Here is an 18,953-nt window from a genome sequence, read left to right on the forward strand (position 1 = left end):
TCAGGCAGCTGAAATATATGGTTTTTAACTAATCGTTACTCTCTCATAGAGTTAAATATGGTTCTGTTTCAATGAGCTAGAATAAAACTCTCTTTAGGGCTATGGCCAGGAAAGTTTGCTACAATCTATTCTTTCGGGATTCGGCTGCAGGGTACTGAAGTCATTGATCATGAAAATAGGACATTAAAGGAACAGTGCTTTTAAAAGGTGTTCTCTGGAGCTGTGTTAATCTCTGGCTAAAGCGGTCATGCCCAGTTTCTGGGTGAGATCATTCATAGCACTGTGCTTCCTTCCCAGGTCCATACATGAGAGCAAAGTATGGATGATGACTATACATTCATAGTATTTTGTATCCATCCTTCAGATGTTTGTCATAGGCAAAATTTAAGAATCTTTTGCCTATTTAGCTGCGTACCAGTGAATTTATATGGTCTAATGATTTAAAGTCCCATTTTCAGACTAGTTGTAGAGGAAGTAGTAGTGTTATCACCTGGTAATTAAGTTTTTTATCTATGACACAGTACGCTTATTCTTCAAGAGTAAAGTAACTAACACCTTTACAGAGAGTGTAATGCTTGCTGAGAGAAACAGAGGTTTATTTTTTGTTGGAAAGGCGTAAGAGAGGGATCAGTAAAAGAGGAGGACAAGATCTCAGACAAATAACAAGTGTTAAAGTCTCACAGAGAGATGGAAAGAAGTGACCAAGCATTGCCTATGTAGAACAGTAATTCTGGTTGGTTAGTTTATAGGAAAAATAAAATTGATAAAATTTAAGTCAATGTATATTTGAGCTGTTCTGTATTTTTTATATTTTTCCATTTTTCTCTTTAATTGTCATACCTTTTGCCTTTTTTTTTTTAATACTACTTGAAATATTTTGGAAGACACCTGAGCTTTATAAAGGTGGTTTCAAAAAATTTCTCACCCTTTGTTGTGTTGTGAGTGAGTACAGCTGTGTGTAATTCCCTAAAGTTCAGGGTGAAAACTGAATCCACTTATTTTAATTTTGCTGGCCATTGACTTCAGGTGGAAGACAGGAATTCTAACCTGAAAACAGCATGCACCTCAAACTGGCACAGAAGTATGTTTTTGCAGATTATGGCTGGTTTAAGAAACCTCTGAACTGTCACGTACCATCTGAATTAATGAGGCCATGCAAGTCTAAGGTATCTAAAAAGGCCCATCTAGATTAGAATTGATTAATCCTGTAGTGGGCTGCAGAATATTATTAGAGTGACAACAGATGTAGGTTTTGTGTAAGCATAATTTCATAAAGATCATCAGCTGTATTCTTTCATTAGTGATGTTCACCTGTAACTTGACTGTAGTTAAAATTTATCCCAAACCATTACCACACATTTGCTGAGAAGTAACTTTGTGAAGAAAAATAATAGTCAAAGATATTATTTATAAGTAAGAAAATGTGTTCAGAAAAATTCAGTGTGGAACACAAATCTCTTCAAATACTTGAGTTTCTGACAGAATTCCTATTTCTATATCATGTGTGAATTTCTACCTTCCTTTTGAAGTCGTTACTTTTTCACTTTTATTAATAAAATTAACTGTAAAATAAAGTAGTGACTGAAAGATAATGTAACGATCATATAGATATACCTAAAACCAAAACTGCAAGTTTGAACTCCATTTAGCATTGAAGAACTCAAAAATATTCTGATTCAAATTTGACAGCTGTTGTTTCTGTAATCAGTTAATATAAAGCCTGTGATCCGAATGCTAATAAGATTTGTTTCGTTTTAACATAAACACTGAATGCTAAGCCCAGTGCAGTGCTGAAGACAATGGAATTTTTAAGATATAAATGTGGAAAAAGAATAAAAATAAGCTTAAGGAACCTTTGCGGTTTGTTAATCTCCTGTTCTATAATTCTACAGAAATAATTCCATAGAAGAAATTGATGGCTTGCAAAAACATCATCTAAATGGTTGTCAACTGTTTACATGATGTTACTGGTATAATTTAAAAAAACTGTTCTCTAGAAGAACAAGGGACATTATTTCGTTAACAGACCTTTTTATTTTTTGCACTGTGGTTTTGAATCCCAATGTATAATCAATTGAATATCACAAATCCTATTAGGTATCTAGCCTTTAATTTCCTACCCTTCAATATTAAATGGTCAAAATAAGTGGTTGTTTCAGAGTGATTATCATGACTGTAATGAGGCCTGACACTTGTGACACTTCAGACACGCAACCACCAGCAGGTCCATCACAACAAAGGAGCTCCAAGTGCAACACATTGTAGTGGTAGGGAGAGTTGTGAGTTCACGGCTTTGCGCAGCAGATGTGGCTGCACATCTTTGCACCCCGAAACACACATGCTCATCCAATCTGACAGACCAGACAATGGCACAAAAAGCTCATCGCTGACACCTAAACAAAGACTTCATCTCTAAACAGACAAAGCTGCATGCTGAATGTGTTGCCACTAGTAAATTTTCCAAATGGAAAACAATGTATATTTTATTAATGAAAAATAAATTGAAGCAGGGATGACAAATGCATTAGTGGTTTTTTTTAACATTTTATGAATGTGTATTCTATTTATTTATAATATTTACCTTCATATCATCATGCAAATTAATTTGTTAATTAGTCATGTATGTTTCACACAACAAATGCAAGGAAGCTAGGGGACTATACTGAGAGACAAAAAATTCATCAATCAAGTGAAATATTATTTTGCAGTTTCAGTGTATAAATAGCTTTTTTTAAAAATATTTATTTAGACAAAAAAATAAATGTGTGAATAGAGTCTTTAAAATCAACTCTACCTGGGTAATTGAAAATTTCATTTTTAAAGGAGGAAAAAAAAGCCCAATTTTCTATTCAACTTAACAGCAACAGAGCATTAAAAAGTGAAGCTAGATTTGTGCATATTTACCATGAGGGAGGGAGTTGGGCATTAATGGGCTCTGGAGGCTTATTTGGAGACAGCTACACTTATCATGAATCAAAAAAGTGAAATAGCAGCCCTGGTGAGCTCTGGGTCAGTCACAAATGTCGACTTCAGAGAGCTATAAATCTCCAGCATTACTTCAGCTGCCAAATCTCAGAACTCCCTTCTAGCATTTTCCTATAATTTAAAGATTATGTAAGGTGTATAGTGAGAGTGTTAGATGAAAATATTAATTTAGAGATAAATCCTCTAAATGCTCTAAAGCAGCAGCTTTTGCTGAGCAGGATCATCTTCTGGTACACTTCAAACAGGAATTGCTGCTAGTTTTGTCAACAGTAGGAGGTCATGGATGACTGCCAAACAAAATAAAGATGTTTTCAATAAAATGTTTTCAGTTTTAGGTAGTCAGAAAATATCTTTCTGTGCCATTTTATTAGCGATATTTATGCTTTGATATATTGTTTCAAACTGACAATTCCTTGACAGAAATCATAATTGTGAAATGAGCTGGAGTAAAAAGCAATTAATCACAGTTAACTCCTTCTGGCATGTCCAAAAAAGATATTTCGTTGTCACTTCTGAATGTTTTAAAGGTATTATCCAGGCTCACAGATTTTGTATCCCACTGTGAGGCTGCTGGTCTTCAAAATCTGATATTTACATGTTAAAATCCAAAGCTTTTAGGAAAAGTGGTAGCATTTCTTAGCAAATTAACATTTTAATTACTGTGAAATAGAAAATGGAATTATATTGTTTTAACTTCATCAGCATGAGCTATAGGAACACACAGGTTAGCTTTTGGTAATTGAACCTTGTAGTTAGGTATGCAGATTTTTTAGGTTCTGCCCTGTTGGTAGAATTTTTGTAAAGTATCAGGACCGTGAGGAAAGAATAAAGTCAAAATTTAAGGGTTTTTTTTGCAATGGAATCAATGATAAGTAACATGGTTGCCTGTGATAACATGAGCTCACCTCACAAAACTTCAAGTTCGGTGTTCTAGTTTAAACACCAATTTTGCAGCCTAAGGATTATACAATAGATCTACAGTTCATCAATATGCAGTACATATAAGCTACATGGGCAACATTCATTAACTGATTTTAGCTGACCAGGTGAATGTTTTAATTAATTAATTCAAGTGTCAGTATTTCATAAGTTGTCAGTGTATCTCATAAGTTCCTGAATATGAAGTTGATGAAACTTTGCTAGTTCTGATGATGAATATTAGGCGTGAAAAGTTGTCTCTTATTACCTGGGAAATGAACACAGCCCTTTACATGCAAAAGAGTCACAACTTGTATATCTGAAGTGCTCAGTTAATACAGCTAATACTTTTGATTTCATATCTCAGTGGACTTTGAGACATATGTATTAACAAATGTTACATATGTTTGTGCATAAACTGTTTAGGATCTCTGATCATTCTGGTTGAGTGGCATTCAATCTCTATCAAGTTCAAAAAGTGATCGTCTCACCTTTGTGAAACTTGGACAAGTTTCTTTAATAGATAGATAGATAGATAGATAGATAGATAGATAGATAGATAGATAGATAGATAGATAGAGGGATATAGACAGTTTTACTTTAGGGATATATGAAGAATGTTTTCTAAACAGCTGTCTAGCTATGATATATTTTCCATGGCAGTATGATATTTCAGTATAAGGAAGCTTGATTTATAATTTCAGTTTTATGTTCTTATTTTAAACTGTTGTCTAAGAGATTGATCTAAGGATATACTAAGGATATACAAATATACTGCATCATATAGAAGTTTATTTTTTCCATTCTTAGTCCACTGTAAAGGTTTAACAGCACAAAAAATTTTTTTCTTGCTTTGTTTTTGTCAGCAAAACGGACAGTGATAATGAGTGCACCCCCAGCAAGTTTGCTGGCAACACCAAGCCGTGTGTTGTGGCTGACATGGAAGGAAGCGATGCCATCCAGAGGGACCTTGACATGTTTGAGACGTGGGTCCATGCAAACCTCATGGAGTTCAACAAAGCAAAGTGCGAGGTCCTACACTCGGGTTGTGGCAATCCCAAACTCACCTACAGGTTGGGCAGAGAAGTGAGTGAGGGCAGCCCAGAGGAGAAAGACTTGGTCGTGATGGTTGATGAAAAATTCAGCATGAGCTGGCAGCGTGCGCTCACAGCCCAGCGAGCCAAACATGTTCTGGGCTGCATCCAAAGGAGTGTGGCCAGCAGGATGAAGGAGGTGATTCTGCCCCTCTGCTCTGCTCTTGTGGGACCCCACCTGGAGTGCTGTGTTCAGTTCTGGTGTCCCAACAGCAGGAGGACATGGAACTGTTGGAGCAAGTCCAGAGGAGGGCCAAGAAGTTGATAAGAGGAACACCTTCCCTATGAAGACGGGTAAAGAAAATTGAGGCTGTTCAGACTGGAGAAAGAAAAGTTAAGTGAAAAATTCAATGCAACTTTCCAATAACTGAAGGGGCATACTGGAAAGCTGCAGAGAGATGTTCTATCAGGAGTTGTAGTAATAGGATAAGGCATAATTGGTACAAACTGAAAGAAGAGAAATTTAGGGTAGATATTAGGAAAAAGTTGTTTACTGTGAGGATTGTGAGGTACTGGAACAGGTTTCCTAGGGAGGTTGTGGATGCCTTAAGTTAGGAATTGTTCAAGGCCAGATTGAGCGAACAGGTCTAGTGGGAGGTGTCCCTGCCAATGATAGGGGGGTTGGAATTAGATGCTGTTTAAGGATCCCTTCCAATGCTTAACATTCTATGATTCTGTGTTTTTCTTTTCTGTTCATTTCATTCAAACACTTAGAGACACAGAAAGGCTATTGTTTCATTCCTTCCCTATATCACTTACCAATAACATCTCGGTATTTTGCATCCTAGTTTTGTATCTGAAACACAAAGGCATAATACTTAGCTAATTTCTCTCCTCTGTGTGCTGAAAACAGATAGGCACCTGAATTTAACACAGATGTGGTCTCAGAAATCTTTTATAACCTTAGTTAGGTGCATTCTCCTCAGATCAAACCAATATATGTGTAACACGTACAGTATTATAGCATAGATAGACCTGTATCACAGAGGGAACATCATACTCCTGTGATGGGATCTGGATATTTTGCCTACCAAGGGAGTTGGAAGGCTCTGTAGCACATTGAGGTAATTTTTTTTTGTTGTTGGTGACCATCAGCTCTCCATATAGTGTGGCTGCTGTGGTGCTCAAAACTGCTCCCTCCATCTCTGTTGCACCAGTGTATCTCATTCAGACAACAGTTTTCCCAGAATTAAAGAATTAAAATTAACATAAGCTGTTTTTCAGACCTCATGTCTCTGCAAATTCCTCCAGAGCAGCACTAGGTTCCCCTGTCCTAGTCCTTGGCCAGGTAACTACAATCTGAAATTGCTCCCCAGATGTCTGAGGTTATGTACGCCGGTTTCCTGTGAACGATGCAGGAAGACTTCACAGCTCGTATTTTACATTAAGAACACTAATAAAACACAACCAATTACACTTCAGGTGGGAAATTTTTGAAAGTCCATGCACCTGGCCACATTCCTACAGATCACCTGCTTCAGGGAACATCACTGTAATAAGAACCAACCTGTTTGCCATTTTAGAGAGACACCTCCCACTAGACCTGCTTGCTCAACCTGGCCTTGAGCACTTCCTGGCTTAGGGCATCCACAACCTCCCTAGGAAACCTGTTCCAGTACCTCACGATCCTCACACCTCACTACAAAAATACTTTGGGAATTATCGTGTCTTGTTTCCCATGCTCTGGGAGTCCTTTGTCTAGATTTCAAAGGATAGAGATCAGGATTCTGCAAAATGTAATAGTATCTCAGAGACATGTAAAATAGGTAGACAGAACACCATGAAAAGAAATGTCAAAATACAACAGCCTGCATGAGGTTAGTCTTAATTGCAAAAGTAAACATTGTTTCTGGAAAAAGTACAGTTAAAATTGATAACTTTTAAGATAAAGATAAAGGATTTTTTTAAATTAAATGCATGAAGAAAATTGTTTTGCATGTTACTTCAGTAAATAACTGAAATACCTGGCAAGTAACATCTCAAGAAATTTTTCTCTACTATTTTCGGTTATTTTGTGAAATGAATGGTTTCACAATCTGACTAGAGTATAAATTTAGATCTCTGTGATACTCAGCTTTTTCCTGTGTTCACTGCTTGTTTTTTTTTATTTTTGATACAAAAATTACAGGGTATTTTTTCTTTCTATACCAGGATAGATAAATGATTTTCAAGCTATGTTGACATCAGTTATTCATAGGCAGTGTCGACAGTATTCTCAGTAAATTTACCGTCATTGCTGGGAGAGGGTGCAAAAAGTCTTTTTATTTCTCTATGCCAAGATAAGGAGGTTAAGGAAAGGGAACCCATGAAGATCCTGCATGGTTTTATCATTAAGTATGAACAATGCTGTCATCTCCTGGATAAGCAATAAGTATGGATAGTACAAATTCCATTAAGTATATCTTTCTAGTTGTAACAAAATATTACCCAGTAATATAAGATCACTGGAATAACATGGTAGCTATTCAGTCTGGTTTTATTTCAGAATTTCTGTGTCATACAATTTTAGGTTTAGAAATAATGTAATGGTTATGGTGGTGGCTTGGCTTGGGGTTTTTTCTTGTTTGTTTGGCCTTTTTTGATTTTTTTTTCTTTTTTCTTTTTTTTTCTGGAAACTGTTTTTTGGAAATGCTTCCTTTAGGAACTGCACTATTTAACTTCTTTTTCTAAAAGAAATAAAGAACTGCACAGCTTAAGCATTCAGCTTGGTGTCCTTCCTACTGCTTTCCATCAGTTGTATGGGAAAAACACTGAGTTTTCGAGGAGAAAATTCCAGCATAGCTAAACTGAGTGTACTGCTTCTGTTTAGATGATATCTATAAAAGCACCTCTCTTGGTATTTTCTCTTCGGCACAACCGTTACCAACTTCATAGTTAATTTACCAGCTTCACCATAGCAAGAAGATTAATTCTTTCTGAAAAACAATTTGCAAAAGCAGAGCTTTACCAAAGCACCTGTCTTGGCAGAAGCTTCTGAGAAAAACAGGCCATGGCTGGAGCAGCAAAGATGTCATGAGGAGCCCTTAGGACAGATGAGTTCAAATGGGTAATGGGGGAAAACTGTAACATGCTTTATGGTCTCAGTGTTTTCCTGCAGCAGTATCTGACCCACAAATCTAAAAAATAAGGCTGTTATCTTCCACATGGGACAAGCCCAAGGCAGTTGTTGCAACATGTCCTGCATTTGGTTGTATTAAATGTGTTTTGAGGTCAAGGATCATAGTGGCTACGGGAAGGGCTAACCTGCTCCTATAAATCTTATTAAAGAGCTCCAAACATGTATGGAAGAATTTTTGTTATCTGTTACCTCTACACAGCATGCAAAGTGAGTCTTTATTGCTATTATTCGTAGGCAGCACCAGGTTTGCTTTCATGTATCTAGCAGATTACAAAAAAAAACATGATGAGGGAAGAGGCCATGACAGCTTCATGAGATTTTTTCTTGCAAAGATCATTTGTAGTAAAGTACAGAGTAGTGTTTGCAAAACTGGAATCTAATTTTTGGTCAGGCATCCAAATGAATTTCTGTGACTTCTGGAGAGGAAGTTCTTCAACTTGTTTAGAAAATGTAAATCTCTTAATAAGTCTCCTTAATAATATTAATTTAGTTTGATTAAAGGGTTTTGACAGACAGAACTGTATATAAAATCATGATCCTTCCTACCAATAGTTTTCTTTGGTACAGTATTTATAATTACTTTAATATCTTTAGGTATTGTTGCAGTTTGAACTAGTATGCATAAATAATAATTAATGCTGTAATCACAATTTGTATTTCTGACTATTGTGTCTATATGACTATTTCTCTCATAGCTGTTTTATAATTTTTCCCATATCTCCTCTACCTCCAAACACTTCATAACAAAATAATTTAGAACAGCACAGTAAATGTAGATGCATAAAGAAAGCAATTTATAAACATAATCAATGTCCCATATTTTTCAGTGCCTTTAAATTATTCTGATTTAGAGCAGTCTGTTGGAGGTACTTTACAAAATGACAAAGTTTTTTGAGGTCTGTTCCACAAAATTTCAAGCCTCTTGGATATGCCTTTTAGAGGACACAGAAAAAGAAGATACTACAATTCACATTTTGATATCTCTTGAGCAATAGAGGAGAGGAACTCCTCGTCTCTAAGAATAAGCTACTTAGAAGATCAAAGAAGTGTTTATGTACAGATCCAAAAATTTTTAGGAGTGTTTGTGTTAAGCCAGATATAAAGTACTCTTGGTGATCCAAGAGACTAGATGACCCAATAGCCTAGACATCAGCTCCATTGTGGGTGTAGAAGTTCTCTCTATCTATTTCTCACAAACCTGTCAAGAGTCTGGATATACTCTTTCTGGTGGTTTCATGACTTTTCACGCTCAGTATCTGAGGCCAAATAAGATGTACTTTGACAGTGACAAAGTTGTTGAGGCGTTTCATCTGTAAGTGTTCAGTATTGATTTGTTTTTCTGCCTAAGAATGTGAAAAGCTCTGTAATGAATTAAGAGTTAAATTAAATGAGCTTGAAGTCTCTTCACCCTAGAATTGCTCAAACATGTTAATTTATCTCCATTCAGTAATTAGCTTAGACTGGGATTTTTATGGCTTATGGGTGTAATTTTAAAAAATACAGATCATCCAAATGAAACCTCTGAGGAATAGTGGGGAGCAGAAAGGAAGAGCACAAAAGGTTGAATATGAAAATTTTCTCAGCCTCCAAGAACATTTTAAGATCAAATCCAGGATTATTGACTGGTGGGCACTGCATTCATTAGACAACATGGAAGACAAGCTTGAGAGTCATACCTCAGTGATTCAAAGTGGATCTGGGCCTGTCTCAGCAGTTTTGGACATTCTATTTTCAGCAATTAATAATTATGGAATTTAGATTTATCACCATCTCCGTGTGTTTCTGTTGTTTACTTGTTGTGCTGTATGTTTCTTGCTTTGTGTTTGTATTTTTCAATTCTTCTGATTGCCAAAACACAATCGTTTTAGCAACGGGGTCGAACACTAGAACATGAAAACTGATAGTACAAGAGTAAACCCCAAATATTCTGTTCTCTATGTTCCCTGAGCTCAGTAAGCTGTCTGTTATCCTTTTTCCTTTTCCTTTTCCTTTTCCTTTTCCTTTTCCTTTTCCTTTTCCTTTTCCTTTTCCTTTTCTTTTTCCTTTTCTTTTTTTTCCTTTTCCTTTTCCTTTTCCTTTTCCTTTTCCTTTTCCTTTTCCTTTTCCTTTTCCTTTTCCTTTTCCTTTTCCTTTTCCTTTTCCTTTTCCTTCTCCTTCTCCTTCTCCTTCTCCTTCTCCTTCTCCTTCTCCTTCTCCTTTTCCTTCTCCTTCTCCTTCTCCTTCTCCTTCTCCTTCTCCTTCTCCTTCTCCTTTTCCTTCTCCTTCTCCTTTTCCTTCTCCTTCTCCTTCTCCTTCTCCTTCTCCTTCTCCTTCTCCTTCTCCTTCTCCTTCTCCTTCTCCTTCTCCTTCTCCTTCTCCTTCTCCTTCTCCTTCTCCTTCTCCTTCTCCTTCTCCTTCTCCTTCTCCTTCTCCTTCTCCTTCTCCTTCTCCTTCTCCTCCTTCTCCTTCTCCTTCTCCTTCTCCTTCTCCTTCTCCTTCTCCTTCTCCTTCTCCTTCTCCTTCTCCTTCTCCTTCTCCTTTTCTTTCTAGGAGAAAGAAACAATCAAACCCTGCCTTTACGCTGTTGTGAAATAAAAATTTGGAGAAAATCTTATAGACCCATGTCACAGTAGAAAATAATTTACTATCTCCTCTGCATTTTCAAGGTGAGAAAAAAATACTCTGGAGATATTTTACCTCTATAGGTAGCAATTTGCTCAGCATTAGTTAAGTTGTGTGTTCCTGAATTTCCTTCCATGTAAATCAGTGTGGCAGAAAACTAAGGTTACTGGACCTTTATGGAGATGAAGAGCATATCTGATATTTTTTAACAGAAATAAATTAAAAGCATAACAAATGTACACAAAGGTTTTAATCAGAAATTGCAAAAAGAGTGATTTTCACAGTTGCTTAAACTCTTGCCTGAATTGTGAGTCTGATGTATCCAAAATGTTCTTTTGATTTCTTGTTTTACATGCAGCTCTTCCTTGTGTGATCTTTTTCTTTTGTTCCTTACCTGGTTAGTTGACAATCCCAGTTGATTCTCTGGTGGGCAAGTGAGACAAAATAAACTCTCATTCCTGCCAATAGCCGTTTTGGCAGTTTTCATTCATGTCGGGACAGCATTATTTTATGAAAGTCAGTGGCTGGGCATAGTCTAAGACAATGTCAATCACTGCAGCCTGCAAGTTGATAGAAACATCACAGATTTACAAAACCACCTTTTTGAAGGTGAAAGATGAAAGAAACACAGGTAACAGAAGCCTGCAGGGATGCAGGTTTAGCAGACTTTATGCAGCAAAATTAGGTGACAGGAGTTTTCTGCACATGCTCTGGTGGTGTATGCTGTCATTGCTTAAATACTGAAGTGTTACAGGGTTTGGACCAACCACCATCCTGTAGTCATAGCATTAGCATGTTGTATGACTACAGGATGGTGTTTGGTCCAATCACCAAACCATGTAATGCCTACTTTGTTTTCACAGGTCATTATCTAATTCAAAGATCATGGTATACAGTGGGAAAAGGAGTTTTTTAAAGCATGTATGGAGACTTTAGATATCTAATTGTGGATATCCCAGCCCCACATAACATTTTTTCATGTGTTACTCAGAAACTTACTATGATAATGATTTTGTGATACTTTTCAATGTGCTGACTTATGCTATTTCAATTGAGATTCTAGATGAGAGAAAACACATAAATATTAATTTTATTTTGAAACTTCAAGTGTTTGTTTTAAGGCATCCTTATGCATTGTTTTACTACTTTTGACCTTTCAAAGCATAATGCTACAAATATAATGTGAGCTTATAGATGTTTCTTATGGGTTTATGGTATTTTTTGTATCATTTGCTAGAAGTCAAGTTTTACACTGATTAGATAAAAAATTACAATTTCCCCTTTTCACTTTAATATAGGTCGCATTTCTTTTTAGAAAGGTTCATAATTTTATATATATATTTCTATATGACTATCCATATATATATATAGATGTATAGATATATAGATGGATATGAAAGTTAACATTTTGAAACAAGAATTGAGTTTCTGCTGTCTTTAAATTTAAAGTCCAGAAGTAACACAACAGGATAAGCTGGTGAATGCGTCAAAGAAAGAGTTTTAAAAAATGAGCATATTTTTTAAATTCCTTTAAATATTAGCTAGGCCTAAAGAAACTACAGAGCTCTCTCTAAATGTAACTGTAAAACCAGTGGGTTTTACAGCTGGACTAACTAGTGACTTTGAAAAATGTTCCTTCACATTGATTTTGAATGACACCAAATATTACATGTAGTGGAAGTGAATGAAACATATTTTGTTGGTTAAAAGTATTGCATTTAATGGCTGTCTTCCATAAAATTTTCAAATAGGAATCAATCAAAGATTTTGTGGTAATGTGCAAATTTTCACTCAATTTGAACTGATTTGGCTCTTCAAAAGGTTAAGATAGTTTAATGGTTGAAAGCACATTGCTGTGCAGCAAGCTGCAAAAGTCAAAGGGTTAGGGGATTAGGATTTCGTTTTCTTTTTGCCATGGCCATGTCTGTTTTCTGTCTAAACTACTTCTTGTTCCCATTTAACCCATGCTTTTAAAGACAATAGGGGTTAGAACTTGCAGGCCTCGGGCTTCATTTTAACAAGATGTCTCTAGCACTTTGGTGCGTAATTTGTCATAAATGCCATAGGTCAGGGAATGTTAGAAACCTACAGCCAACAGATGGTCATTATGACAGCAGTTAAGTTTCAGAAGCTAAAGATGACTTGTGATATTTACTCTGGCATGTGAATGTTACACCTCTGAAGAATATTTTCAAGTTCACTCTTAAAATGGACTCATTCTTTTTATCACTCACTTCTTAACTAGAGCTCATAGAAGCTCCTGAGCTAAATCTTCTTCCCACTGCTCAGAGGGTTCAGTGGGGTTCCTTCCAGCTGCAAGATATATCTGTAGAACAGTCCATTTCATACACAAAGACTAGTAATTTTCCAGAATTACTAGATGCAGACAAACTTTGTTGTTCTGGTAAAGTAGGAAGAATTTCCTTTTCATTCTCATTTTATTTTCTGTTCTTTTTTTTTTTTTTTCCAAATATACTGGAAATTAAGGCTTCATATAATCACAAAATGGGCTTCTCCTGATAGGATAGTATTTTCAGTTGAAATCTGTATTTTCATCCACAAGATACCGCCAGACCTAAGAAGCATTACCTAAGCAGGATACATTATGACAGCCAACACGCAACATTTGAGATTTTGAAGAGAAGGAGAAAACTGTCAGGAGCAACTTCAGCCACAAAACTCCTGCAGCCCAAAATCACATTAAAAAAAAACCTCTTGTTGATATGCATGTGTAGATCAATACACTCGGATCTGTATGGGAATTGTTTTACAGAAAAAGAAAGAGCTGTCTATTCCTTCAAGAGAACTGGCTGAGTAGTTGGGTGATCTCATATAAGCCGTATGACAAATATTAATCTTGAAGAGAGAGCAAGGTGGTCTTTTTTTTATAAATCAGCTCTATGAAAGCATTTATTGTATAAGGGCTAGATTCAGATAAGTGCAGGAATATATATGTAAACTTGTGTTTGACAGGCAGGCAAATGGGTTTAATATTGCTCATAAGTGAGGGAGGTGGGTGAGCAAAAGGTAAAACACAAGTCTGTATTTCCAAGATAACGAGTTAAGTCAAAAAAACTGCTATATTTAATAGGAAGAAGCTATGCTCTGCAGGTGTGCTTGAAGGACCATTCAACAGGTAATCATTCAGAATGAGAGAATTAATTTTCTTGCTAGACACTGAAGAACCTGTTTTACTACCTCTTATCCAAGTCACTTAGTTGAACTTTGTGAAGGTCACTAACTGACATGTTTTATGCATGTGAGAAAATAATTACAGCAACAGTAGCTGGTATTTGAAGACATAGTCTGGTTTCCAGGAAAATAAGGCTGTGTGCCTGGTAGTTCCCCTTTAGTAATGTTTGACCAATTGTCCCATTTCAGAGAAATTTCAGACAAAATATTAAAAAAATAGCTCAGTTCCTCTAAGTTTCCTGAAAATTAGTGACTGGGTACAAAAGGCAGACCCAACTTATTTCTGTTTTACAAGACTATCAATAAATAGTGCTCTCAGACTCCCAGGGCAGGATCAGTGCTTCCTTTGCAGAAAACCCATCAAGATGTTCTCGTTGCCAAACGGATGGGTGGTAGGTGAGATTTAGTTCCTAAAGTCATCATCTGAGTATGGGAATAGGAGGGGTGCAGTGGTAATTATGGCTGTAAAAAACCCTGTCAAACTCCTCAAGAAACCACATTCAATTTGTTCCATTGTTAATGGGACAATTTGTCTTCTCTGTGCAAAGCTACAGAATAATTACCTGGAGCAGAAAAGGTTCCTTCCTCCTCCAAACTCAGGACCTCATGTTCCCGAAAATATGTACTTTATGTGTGCTTCATGCTTCTTCACAGTGATAAGAATTTTCTCATGGTGATGAGGGTTTTCTCAATGCTTAGAGTGTGAAGGGTAGAATCTGTGGTTCTTGGCACCCACAATGTTTCCAAATTTTGTATAAAGAGCTGCCAGCTACCAGCTTGTGAATCTTGTGGTTAGTTATATCTTCTTGTTTTTCCTTCCAGAATAAAAAGTCAAATACATAGGATGCTTATACTGCCTGAAGGTCATGAGAGAATTGTGGGCGATCTATTCTCCAGGGTCGCCATAAATGAAATATGCAATTTCTACTTCCCAAAAGCCTCAGATTAGAGACATGAAAACCTGAAGGATATTACCTTTCACAACCTGAATTCTATTTTATGCTCTTGCAAAGCAGTAGCCTCCAGAGTACCGATGACCCCCATAGCTGTCTGTAAGTGAGTGGACTACAATTCCTATCAGTCATTACGACAGATTTGATCAGCAACGAACTTTATTTAAACACTTTATAATTAAAGTCTGTCCCAATGATTGATAGGTATTGGATCCAGCTCTCTCTGAAAAAGTTTAGCTATTCCTAGTCTCTGGATTTTCCAGATCCTGATAGTAACAAGAAAGGAATTTAGGCAGCTAAGAGAAAGACATCACAGATGGTACAAACCTTCATATGGAGGATTATTATTTTATTGTCGTTTGAGGAAAATATAAACAATCCTCAAGAAAATTCTGAAATTCATACAGAAGGTAATAAGTGATACTTCAGACACTATTAAAAATATGCTAGGACTTTCTAGATTTTAAGTGCATGATGAAGCATTATCAATATGTTCTTTAATTTCAGACATAGCAGAAACAATACTTTTCACAAGGTAAATTCTTCTGCCTATAGCTTTACCTAACTTAAGGGACCTCAAATTTGGTACAACATGAACACATTTTATGAAGGAAATTTTGATAAACCCTTCATTTGTGTTACTCCTCCATTTAGAATTGAATATTGCATGATAATAATTGTCAAACTGGTAAAATCACATGGATTTTTACACTAATATTTCATATAGCCTTATTCAGTGTTTAGTAACTGACAAATATGTATGTAGTGTCTTCTTTTTGTTACCATTTATTGGTGCTAGGTTTCCTACAGCTCCTATTTAGTAATTTGAGAATGGAAAGGAGAAAAGGTCAACACAAAGTTAAATTTAGGAATTGTTCTGAAAGTTTGATAAATAGTAAGTGAGAAATATTTAAATACATCACTGTGGAATGTAGATCAAGGGATCATCTTATTTTCCTGACAAATTCAGGTGGAATAAAGATATTACTGGATGTAGATGCAAAATGCTTATGTAGACGTACAGAAAGTGATCATTAGCACTTTTCTATTAAACTTATGAAAAAAGCAGTTTCTTTTCTCATGTCAAAAATACCATTTTACACATACCCAACACTTACTAATTTATAGGATGCTTCAGAGACTGACCCTTCACATATATAACCATGTGAGTACACTGCATCACGGAGAAGAATGTGTTTAACTTAGTACTTTTGCAACAAATCCACATCTCTGTATGCTCCACACTCAGCAATTTTGCTTACAACTGCAGAGTTTATGCTGATCTTGCAGGGTAGTTATCACAACCTTTCTTGAAGTGTAGCTACTGTATGGAGAGGAGAGAGAGAGGGGATTTATTGACATATGCCATTTGGGATCTTTCTATCCTTAAAAAAGGTACAAACGAAAAAGAAATGTCCAAAAGCAATGCCTTCCACAAAGTAAAAACTTCTGCACATCCTCTTAACTCATCTCTTATTTTTTTAAGGTCTGTTTTTGAGATTTCCTCCAGAGTTATGAGGGAATCATGGTAAAAGAGAACATGTATTAACAAAATTACTGTCATTGTCTTCACCATAGTCAGGAAACTATACCTTGGCAAAAGAAAGCATCATGACATTTTAAAATGTAATCAAAGTTTTCTGAGGGATTTTTTAGCATGTATTTTTTTTTAGCTATTACATTAATTTTTCATTGGTTTTTTTGAAAATTGATACACTTGCTACAGCTTCAAAATATAAAGTCACTTAAACTTGAGCAATCAATGAAAATGCAGTGTGTATGCTGTATTGAAATTTATATATATATATAGATTAGATTAGAAGTGATGTAATGAAAGCTATCCCTGATAATATTTCCAAGCTTTAACATTTAGTGATGCAATGCTTGAACAGATATATCTTTGCACAAACTGCTTCAAACAGTTCCATGCAACTAACTAGCAGTAACTGTCCACGCTCTAAAACATTGCTTCCCTCCTCCATTTATATTTTCCCTCTTCTATTCACATCAAGTGGCACAAAATTTATGATAAAAAACAGTTTTGAAGGAAATTTAAATGAAAAAACCCACAAAAATATTTCTAACCATCCAGGTAAGGAATCTGAAACTGTGGTTCTAAATTACTGCTCTGTTGTAAATACAAAAAATAACTGTTATAGTTCTATTTTCCCTCTGTTATTTCTGGGTGGCAGAGCATGCAGCTTCAGGAATGGTGCTTGGTAGACTAACGAGCAATTAGTATAACATATAAATTAAAAAAAAAAAAATAAACCCTCAAAACTCCTAGGTCTTGAAAGTAGAAGTGGCCACTAATAGTTAAAATGGACTCATAAATAGCTATAAATATTTAAGCTTTATAATTCGATGTGTTTGTAGAGGTAGCTATTTGCCTGCTTGTGAGATGGTAAATTCCTGTCTAGTACAATGCAGCACAACAGGCAGCTTCAGTGTGCACGCAGACAAAGAGCCCCAGGCAGCCCCACCCTCGCCTATTTTGCTTTCCGACAACACCCCTTGTTCACGAAACCCCTTTCAATTATAGTCTTTGTTGGTAATGTTTACTTTTTTCTTTCAAATATCTCCTTCCTTCAGTCTCAGTCTTCCAGACAACCAGCTCGCTGGAGCCAGCACAGGGAGGCAGAGAAAGAGAAAATTAAATCCAGCAGATGTCTACTGTGGTAAAAAAAACACTACCAAATCCAGCCAAAAACCCATCCTGAGGAGAGGGGCAAAGAAATCAGATTATTAATGTTGCTGTTGTTGTGATTGTTGTAATAGGAGTAGTAGCTGCTGGTATTACTGTTATCATCATTATTGTTATTATTATTTTTGCTGTTGTGATGATAATTGATGATGAATATTATTATTAAATACATTTTGTAATTCTCCTTGTGTTATTACCCAAAACTGGGTCTCCCACCTCTCACTGAGGATGCAGGTTGGTCATGTGCATCCACAATGACAAGAATGCTGCTTTAACATGCTCAGTGAATATTTTCAACTTGTATCCCTCCTCTTTTTTCCCCAGATGGTAAAAATGTTATTTATTAAGGAATGACACTTTTCCTTCTTAGGCAAAAATGGCACAAATTAGCTTTTCATAATATCCAGAGCTTTTCCTTGGTACTTTTGGTTTTTTGCTCTTGTGATTTTTATTTCCTCCCTAGCTTGTGGGGATTTTTGCTTCTGGACATGGGGTTGTTTTTTTTTTGGGGGGGGGGATGGTTGTTTGGGGTTTCTTGTGGGGTTTTTTTGTTTGGTTTGGTTTTTGCTGTTTGGTTGGTTGGTTGGTTTTTTTACAAAAGCAGTTATTTGTTCTTATACCCAAAGTACCACAAAGTGTGTTTTGGAGCATATTACAAAATGTGGCAATCCTGCCTATGCGTAACAGATTGTAACAAAAGGAAAAAGCTGTAAAACACTTTCATATAAAGATGTTATAATACCAGCTTGCCACTTTGAAAGGTGGAATACAAAACAAATAAAAAGCAGTAGGTAAAAATGCCTTCTTTCCTCCCCCCAACCCCCGCCTTCCCCCCGCCCCAATATCAGTGCATCAGATAATTAAGACCAAAATATGAATACTTTGATCAAGAGGTGGCAGCTGTCACTCCAGCTTCTGCAACCTGCATTTCTAGTAGCATATTCTTCCTGTGCTCTTTACTCCACTGATAGAGACATGTCATGATTCATCTCAACAACTTTGATATTATAGACTGATTTCTACAATGTCTCAAAAGTATACATGTATGTGTATCTATACATATATACATATAAATAAGCATAAAAGTATGTTCATCATTAGAGGTATGTTTCTATGTTGTCCTTCTCAAATTCCAGCTAAAAAGGGTTAGCATAGAAATATTAACATATAATTAAGTAATATTGCTCCTTTTGTTCCTCGTTGTTTCTGCACTTAAGAAAGAAAAATAATTGGTAGTTGAAAACGTCAAAGGTATCTTCTTCAGACATGGTAGAAAAGTTGGCATAGCTCTAGAGTTTAGTAAAATCTGAAATTTTAGTAAAGTGCTGAAGTCATGTGTTTCAAGAAGCTCAGTCAGCTCAATGTAAGGTAACACAAGTGTTGAGAAC

This window comes from Fringilla coelebs (assembly GCF_963513975.1).
Source record: "Fringilla coelebs genome assembly, chromosome: Z".
NCBI classification, from domain to species: Eukaryota; Metazoa; Chordata; class Aves; order Passeriformes; family Fringillidae; genus Fringilla; species Fringilla coelebs.